Source organism: Notothenia coriiceps, unplaced genomic scaffold (genome assembly GCF_000735185.1).
Source record: "Notothenia coriiceps isolate Sejong01 unplaced genomic scaffold, NC01 NC01_scaffold00014171, whole genome shotgun sequence".
Classification (NCBI taxonomy): Eukaryota; Metazoa; Chordata; class Actinopteri; order Perciformes; family Nototheniidae; genus Notothenia; species Notothenia coriiceps.
The window spans coordinates 1-9,735 of record NW_011346872.1 but is presented as its reverse complement, the minus strand read 5'-3'; the positions used below and the strand labels follow the sequence as shown (position 1 = coordinate 9,735).

The 9,735-nt window shown below is 38.7% G+C and overlaps 1 long non-coding RNA gene across 1 annotated transcript; it reads left to right on the top strand.

Moving 5' to 3' along the window:
- The first annotated feature begins 7,797 nt into the window (after positions 1–7,797).
- On the top strand, positions 7,798–8,603 carry LOC104948331 (uncharacterized). The gene is made up of 3 exons (XR_798667.1): positions 7,798–7,978; positions 8,104–8,276; positions 8,376–8,603. It is a non-coding gene; the product is annotated as an uncharacterized lncRNA (long non-coding RNA).
- Positions 8,604–9,735: the final 1,132 nt, after the last annotated feature.

Below are 9,735 nucleotides of genomic sequence, written 5' to 3'. Positions count from 1 at the left end.
ACGGGTCATAACCCTACAGCTTCTGACGAAGCTGAATTGAGGTATGTACACAGCACTAGGTTTGCCTATGCCACAATAAAAGGCCACTCTGAAACGTGCAGTTTTGCTTTATTGGGGGGGTCTGGGGGGGTCAGAAAACCAGTCAGGTTTAACCCTAACCCTAACCCTAACATGTCACCCATCTCCTTCACATAGAGTTGATCAGGTTGTTGATTGTGGCCTGTGGAATGTTGGTCCACTCCTCTTCAATGGCTGTGCGAAGTTGCTGGATATTGGCAGGAACTGGAACACGCTGTCGTATACGCCGATCCAGAGCATCCCAAACATGCTCAATGGGTGACATGTTAGGGTTAGGGTTTAACCCTAGGGTTTTCGGACCCCCCCAATAAAGCAAAACTGCACGTTTCATAGTGGCCATTTATTGTGGCCAGCCTAAGGCACACCTGTGCAATAATCATGAAGTCTAATCACTATCTTGATATATATATATAAAGAAATGAGCGGATATCTTCACACTTTGGAACAATATATGCCAACCTGTTAGTAAGTTAAATAGGCTCTACCTCAAACCAAAGGCCTGTTAGAATAAAAGTTGGTTCAGAAGGCCTAGCCCACTTTGGTTCACTGCCCGCTGTAATGCAAGTTCATCCTAGGGTGCTTGTCATTGCAAATAAATATATTACAGAGACGATTAAACTGCTTAGTGTTTATGTTTCCAATGCCAAGCTAGAGACTTGTGCAACAAACTGACAGCTGCGGGGTTGAAGTCCATGAAGCGCTGATGAGCGAGTGCAGTTTTAGAAATGATTCTCCCGTGGATACGGAGCTGACAGTGAAAACAGGTTCATTAGCACAATGGAGCGTTTAAAAAAAAAGAAAATCTGTTACTTCTATGTGTTGGCCCGGACGCGTCATTTCTGTTCTGGTGAACACGTTTCAAAACAACTGTGTCTCCCGGGGTGTCTTAATTGACATCAAGTTTCAAGATGCAGCAATTAAACAATTCCGTTTATAACATCGGCTTTAACATTGGCCAGGAGAATTTCGACTTTAAAGTTACTTTCACATGTTTCTTATTATATGTTTGCACGTTTTAGACACCATATGGATCTGGTTATTTGTGAATGTATACTATTTATGAGCAGTTATCTGTATAGCTGAGGATGCTAATTTGCCATCACTTTCCTGAAATAAACCAATGCAAAAATCCATTGGTCATGAAAAGATGAGAATTACTGTGCCAGCATTTTTCTGAATCATTATGCATTAGCTGCAAATAGAGAACATATCACATGAGTTATTTTTCCTTCTAAAGGGCCTGGAGAAATCTGCACGTTTTTGGTGGCAATAACTATTGAAAAATTCTGAGAGGACAGATAAGATTCAGGATTGCAGCAGAGCAGCACATTAATTTTCTTTTCCATATGAAATCATGGTGGCGGCATTTTACCCCTAGAAAATGCTTGGCTCTGTATTTTGTCACCTTATTAGTGTCTTCCTGTCCTGCTGCTGCTGCTCTGGGTACTTTCTATATGACAATCTGACAAGCTGTGGAAAGCCACTGGGCATTAAAAGAGGAGGAACTGTAACTGAGGAGCGATGAGAAGTGTGCTTAAAAATAATAAATTCAGCACTTATGGGGGCATATCTTTATTTATGCTTAAATACCCCTTGTTATCATACTTTGTATTCACATTTTTTAGGTAGGTAAAAGACGGTATCCGCTGAAAATGAGCCAGCAAAAAGGAGAAAGCTGGTAAAATTCATAATTTAAGATTCTGTAAAAAAACAAGAAATAACATTTTTGAAAACTAATGTGCGCCCATTTGTCTTTTGTCTTTGTAAGAGCAAAACAAGAGTCTTGAGCTTATACAGAATGTACACATTCACTCAGAGACTTCCTGTTCTGCTTTTATTAAAAATGTGTTCTCCCCTAAAGTTAGAACCACATGAAACAACCTCAGATGAAGCAAGTAAGGAACACTCTTCACCAACAGGGAATACAATACTGCAATCTGTCAATTTCCAACTCAAGCGTCTTTCTTGCATTGCTATTCTAATGTGTTCTCTGAGGCATTGAATCATAAATCATAAATGCTAATGGCAGAAGTGTGAATCACAACAATCAGCAACCATTAGGAGGCACACATAAACAAGGATAGGCATTGATCAAAAGGAAAAGTTGTTGAGTTGCAGCGTGACAAAGTAGAAAAGTATATATATTTGCTTATGGACCTTCATTTAAACAGGTTATGTATCGCAAATAAACACACATCTAAAGAGAGCCAGTGTTGAAAGATAGACAACTCATATGCGTTATCCCATCCATGGCAGCACCGAGGAGGACTGACATGTATGCCTTTGCTCAGTGCACCCAATTATTTCCCTTTCCAAGCGAGTTCTGCTGTGCCGACTCTCAAATACAGACACATTCAGCAACAGCATTTGAAGAATATTTCCCCGCCCTCACCTTCACTCTCTAAGAATGCAAAGAAAATATACTCTAAGTGTGTGCCTTTGGAATCAACTTATTTCAATTAGTTTTGCATAGAGATCTCTGGGTTTTACTTCAAATATCTTAAAAGCTGCAATTATGTTTTTTAATCTTTCACCTGTATTGTTGCTGTTGCTGGAAAAGCCTCGTGGAGAAATGCAGAAGGTGGAGGCTGCAAAGACGCTGAGTTCAGGGATCAGAGATGACAAAAGGAAATCAAGCCTAGAGCCCAAACCCGCTTCTGTTTGCACATCACATGCAGAAATCGGGTTCACGTAAACCTCATTGAAGCTGGAATCCATAACAACATAAACACCCTGAAATCAACCTTTGGCACTTTTCATTGTTAACAATTTAAAACAGGGCCTGATGGGAAAAGGCATGAAGGCATCTGTCACTGATGTGCTTTGCTCCCTCTAGAGCATATTCTAAGAGGCTCTAAATCTGCTTGACTAATCTTCAGAATGATGACAGTTTTTTTAAAAGCGTGATCACACAATGGTTTTGCCTGTGTAGGTGTTTTTTTCTGTTTTGCCGGAGGGGGGCCCAGAAAGATCTGAGGACAACCATCTCCATACCCCTCCACCTTTAAAGTATTTTTGTTCCTTGTTAATAATAATAAAAACCTGCTCACATTATCACACTGACATATGTAAACACCACATCTGCCTCATGTCTTTGGAAAACAAGGTTGCTTTGTGAAAAAACGTTTTCCATTAAGTTCTTTGCCATTGTGCAACTTCGTAATTGCTTCTTCTGTTTTTCCCATTAAGAGACATTGAACAGCTTTTTACTGAAGTCAATTGATTGATAGAGCTTACTCCACAGCATAAGTTCACCTTCTTGAAAACAAAAGCAAGGCCATGCAAGAGACGCTTATTCTACATATGAGTGAGCAAAACAAAATTAGAAGGGTAATAGACAATGACAAGCTGTCGCTGTTCTGCCTTCATCCACCTACCACAATGCACAGCATGTTCCACTGGTTGGTTGCTTTCTTCTGACAAAATGCTGAATGTTTGAGTCTTTAAATGAATACTTTGAGGAGAGTGAATTTATATCCTGCTGTGGTGATTTAAAGCGTTTCCTTGAGCATGTGTTCAGGCAGGATGACACTGAAACATTATGATTTATCTTCATTTGAACAGAGCCATTCAAACTTTATGGAACACAATGTACAACTCTACAAGAGACAACAAGAAAAGCATAAAAGTTTGTATTGTATGTTTTGTAGTGCTACTGCAATGTGTGTCCATTAACCTTTTTGCTTTCTGATGTCTCTCTTGAAAAAATTGCTCAAGACATTAACAAAGATGAATGTTAGGAGCTTTGTTTCTTTCCAGATGCTAAGTATGTCCAATTTGGGATTTAGACTGGTCAGACTAAACACTGAACCCTTACTAATTACATGTGAAGACTTTTTCAGACCAGTAATCCTGCTAATTGCATCTATTCTAGACAATTGAGCATGTCCCAAGTTATGTCCTATACCAACATACTAACCAGTGCAGGAAATATTGTGATCTTTTATGAAGAGAGAAACAAAGTACGAGTGTAGGCGCCGGGTTGTATTAGACCTATGGACGAGACCATTGTCCTGTCACACACCTTCAACAAATGTCTTTACAAATTCATCTTACAAATGTCCAATATCCTTAATTAAGTGTTTAAGATGCCAAAGCTTAACCATGTTGATATCATAGTTGCCATGGAAATATGTTGCAGACAGCTAAAAATAACGGATAACAAAATGGAGTGTCATGCAAAAAAGATCAGGCAAGAGGAGTAAGATAAATACTTTATATCAACGACCACAGCATTCAAAGCATCAGTAGCATATAGTAGTTATCAAACTTTGACAAGAGAAAGTGTCCTAAGCACAGGATTGATTGTGTCATGCTATATAAGATAATACTCAATACATCAGTGTTTACTTATATAGCCCAATATCACAAATGTTACATTTGTCTCAGTGGACTTCACAGTTTGTACAGAATATCAATATGAAAATATGACACCCTCTGTCCTTGGACCATCTCATCGCACAAGGAAAAACTTCAGAAGAAACCCCATAGTTAATGGGGAAAAATGGAAGAAACCTTGAGGAGAGCAACAGAGGAGGGATCCCTCTCCCAGGATGGACAGACGTGTAAATTGAAAAGATAATACATTTACAACATAGGTAGTCCAAATGTTTGGAATTGCATGTGTCTATAATAAGAAGATGAATCTAGGAGGATGTCAACAATCCTGTGGGAGCCATCAGAGAAGTAGTATGATGAGTCAGGCAGGACCACAGTGACAGGTTCAGCCATGACTCGAAATCCGGGACTCAGGATCCAGGACGCAGGACCACAGCAGCAGGCACAGCCACGACTCAGGATCCCGGCGTAGGCAGACACCAAAAAGAGATTTCGGGGAAGCTGGGTTAATACTGAAATGTGTCATCTCTAAACTACCCAAGGCTATTTGCCACACTGTCTTCCCAGCTCCCTTAGAGGACTTACAGTATCACTTAAGTTTGAATATCCCTCAAGTGTCATCCATTTAGTCCCAAATTGGTTTTGATACATCTAATTCATTATGTACTGTATCACTAAAGGAGCACAAAAAAGGTCAGCCACCACTGCTGGTTGTCCCCAAAAGTCAATCCAAATATGGTATAAGAGATAAGTTGTTTTTAGCTACAATGCTAAACCAAAAGGTACAAAAGATTGACTAAACATAGAAAAAAAAACAGATGTACACAAAGTATAACTATATGTACTATGTATAACACTTGTCTTGCAAACTTTAATTGTTCTTAATAAAACTTGTGTCAGCCTTTATTCTTAGAAGTCTAATTGATTTTATGCCATTCATTATGTTGTTTTGGCATTATTGTCACCTGCTTCGATATTTCCCTATGTACAAAATGTGATAAAGCTTCCTTTTCCTTTTCATGTTTCATGCAGTGATGGCCTATTTGAGCAGGTCACATATTATCGACCCTGTCAGGGTCATTGTCACAACCATACACAATTTCAAGTGTTCAGCTTCAGACTAGCAGCAACACCCGCTGCTTACTGACACACACCATGGGCAATCTACAGAAAAGGGTTCAGTTGCCACTCCTGCTGAAATCAAGCCGATAACAATGGCCTTGTGGACAGTAAACCCTCAAAGTTGTCATTAGACAAACATTTCAAGAACTTGACATTCCAACATAGACTTCAGTAAATCATGCAGGTGTTCAATCTACCATATCAATAGTGTGTCTTGTGTTTGCAGGCTGAGTCCCTTATTACACACAATTTCCATATCTAGTTCTCATGCTGTGTTAAGACCCCGTTTACACGAGGACAAAACGGGTTGTATCCGCATAGTTTCTCTTGCGTATAGCCCTTTCGCTTACACGAGGCCGTAAGAAAACGATAGAAACGGACCCCACAAACGATAACGGGTACCAAGGTGGATAGATTTGCAAACGAAACGCTCTGGGGGGGAAAACGGCTCCCTGTGTAAGCCTTTATACCAAGGGTCGGCAACAGGCGGACCGCGGTCCGAATCCGGACCCAGACGCCGACCTATACGGACCCGGACCTATAATCAATACATTAATAGGGGATTTCAATTTTGATGGGACGATTCTATTTTAACCGCCGCCGACAGGGGGCGAAAGAGACGAGTGAGCGATACAGGGAGAGAAACACAGAAGAAGAGATGAGAGCGCGGCAGAGAATAATTAGCGATACAGGGAGAGAAGCGGAGAGGAGAGTGAACAGGCGTGTTAGCGGCAGACAGGGAGAGACAAATAATTACACATGGCGCTCTCCAAGAAGAGGAAAGTGGACAGTGAGAACAGAGCTTTTAACCCTGAGTGGACGGACTCATTCATGTTCATCCTCCACACTGGGAGCACAGAGCCAGTGTGTCTCATTTGTTCAGAGACCGTGGCGCTCATTAAAAGTGCCCAAAAAAAAAAGTGTTTGACCAAACATTCCCTCTCAAGTCAGAACTGAGGTCACAAAAAATAAGCAGTCTCAGAACCCAATATGATCAGTCCACCAGGATCAAAATTAAAACTAAATATCGTTCCAGGGCAGGCTAACCGAGGCTAACCATTGAGCACCTGCATGTGTGATGAGAATGGCCCTGACACCATTTCAGCCCAGATTTACAACTCCTGGCAGGACAAGCTCGAGCTCAATTCTCGCACTGAATAAAACAAAGTGAGTGAGGGACTGCAAAATAAGAGCGAAAGAAAGAGAAACTTTAAAACTGTTCAATTGTTATGATGTGTAAAGAGTGATATTGTTCTATAATCAGCTGAAACTGTTAAGTCATGATGTGAAACGGTTAACAAAGAAAAAGGGAAACTCAAGCTGCTGCTACACTTTATTTTATTTATCTAAAATTAAGTGCTTTTAAGATGCACACATTTTCAAAAGCTATTTTATTTATTTTCTCTATTTTATTTTTAAATGCAGGAACATTACACATATCCACAGTATTTACTGTATATCTGGATAGTTAAATGTTAATTGACAATACATATGTTGTTTATGAATTGTACTTTCTTTATTTGGCAGTCAGTTGTTGATTACATGCAGACGTTGATAAAGCTGCAGGCTACTTCAATACATATCACACTAATTCATAAAGCAAATTAGACATTTTGATGTTCCGGACCTTTGCATGGGGAGATTTTCTCTAACTGGACCTCGTTGAATTTTAGTTGAATACCCCTGGTGTAGCACATGGTTTTATGAAATATTTTTTCCAGTGATTTAAAACCTAGGGAGACTACTTGATTCACAGTAATCTATTACATGTCCTGAACTAAGTTAATTTTTGAGAAAGACCCTTAGATGTATTACATACAAGTTAATAGTTTTTTTTTGTCAGATAATTGTGTGTTACAGGCTTAAATAAGTGTAGTTTACAAAATGTGGATTCAAATTGTTAGACTTGGAAATTCTGCTTTTTCAAAGTGAAACATTTTCCATTAATGGCTATACTTTAAAAAAAGAATACAAACAAATCTGAAGTTCAACAGTTGGTACAGCTCCACAATTAGATGTTTGTCCTCATGTGTAAATAGCAGTTTGGACTTTTAACCTTTTTTTATATTGGAAGAAGAGGGAGGAAGGTGGGGTAATAAAAGGAATGCCAGTAAATTATAAAATGGCTTCAAACCAACAGATGGTTTAATCAGAGCCTTCCAAAGGAATGATGAAGCAAAAGCATTCATGGTTTTAAAAAGTAAAATATGTAGTTTGTTTGATTCCCTGTGTTTTTCTTCCTTTCGTGGTATTCCTTCCATAGTACCACAAGACCACTGAGGCAGTGTATTCGGTGGAAAACTCTGTCGAGACTCTGCTGGACCTGCTGCAGAGATACCGTGAGAAAGCTGGAGATAAAGTGGCAGAAAAGGGCGGCAGTATCTTCACAAAGGCTTGCTTCCTTCTTGCTCTCCTCCTGCAAGACAAGTACCGCGTTGTGGTCCGTAGCTCCTCTGACATAAAAACTGTTGAAATATGTTATTATAGAATTTACACAACCAAATTCTAATCTGAAAGAAATTGCTATTGTAGTTTTGAAATAAATGTGAACTCTCTTATTTATAGGAGGTTATGAAGCTACCCAAAGTGTTGGATAGGCTACGCAGTATCTACCGCCTCACCGCTCGCAAACACAAGATGGACGCTGAAAGAACTGTTACGAAACAGAAAATGAACGCATCAATCAACGGGAGCTTTTTCTTTCCAGCGACGCCTCGTAAATCCCGCCCTGTGCCAAAGTAAGTTTTTGATGTGTCTATGTACAGTAAAGTATTTGTCTGAGATTCACAGTTTTCATGTGTTTTGCAGTGGTAACTGACATCCTGTTTGTTTTTCAGATTTGCACCGGATTGGGTTCTCAGAAAGGACAAGCTCAAAGACATTGTGGATCCTCTCAGGGCCATTCAGATGGTGGCAAACACACTCTCTATTGTGTTGTAAATACAAGCTTTTAAATCTTTATTTTATTGTGCTTCAGAAAATAGTTTTTTGTATTGTATTTGAGTTTTTTTACTATTGCATTTCCATGATTTCCTTAAATATTAAAAATGGATATGTTTCTTATACACGGGCCAGTTTCATCTATCTATCTAATGGGTTTTATACTGAAATGAGGCTGAACAGGTGGGTGTTTAAATGAAATTCAGGGTAACTTGCTCCCAGGTGGGAAGTTGTAGCCACCTAATGTAATTGTTAGCACTGTTAACAAAGCACTCTACAATGAGGTATGTTAAAGCATTGGTTGAATGAATTATATATACGATGATGTTCGTCATTGTATTAAGATTATTACATCTTTTAAATAGCTTCCCTATCATTAGACCTCCATGTCAATGCAGAATTGTATAACCAGACATTTATGGCATTCTAATTTTAATTGGATGGTGGTTAAAGTCTTAAATATGTTTATAAGCTTTCATGTCATATGAACCATTTTGTGTAAAACAATGCAGCATTAAATGACTAAATAGGATCTGAAATCTGCAGTTTTTAAATTGAAAATAAGCTCCCATATTATGGGAACTAATGACTTGAAATCAATTAAATATCATATGACTAAACTAAACATTGGATACATCTCTTTATCTTTTATATATGTTTAATGTTTTAATTTAATTGTATACTAATATTTCTGAAAAATAAGCTGTTTCTTTATTGAAAAGTCAAATTTCTTTGCAATAGCTTTAATTTCATGAGACCCATTGACTTCCAATCCATACCAGATTTTATTTCTCTGCTGGCTGAATTCTAATTGTTTCTTTTTACTCATGGCATGCTACAGACTGTATTTAGGAGGCAGAAAAGAGACAGAGAGATCATGTATGTTAACATTTATACAGTTGACAACATCAAAGAGGGGATGGAATCAGTTCATAACTCTGCATAATCCTTTTTTTACTTTGATCTACTGTTGACTAAAACTCTTGGCAAGTAGGCAGGACAATAACACCACTATTACACCTCTGAAGTAATGATGCTGAACCAACAGGTATTCCTCTGGTACACCTAAACTCAATTATTTCATCATGAGTGAAATATGTACTGCCATTATATTTAAAGGTAATGTTATGTCGTCTATTGTCGTCCTCATTCACGGTACAGGGTTCTGCAAGAGACAATCAACATAGCATTTGGATAAGGGCAGGAATGACCGTAAAGCATACTGCATTCACAACTTTTGCCAATGTTGGGCAATAG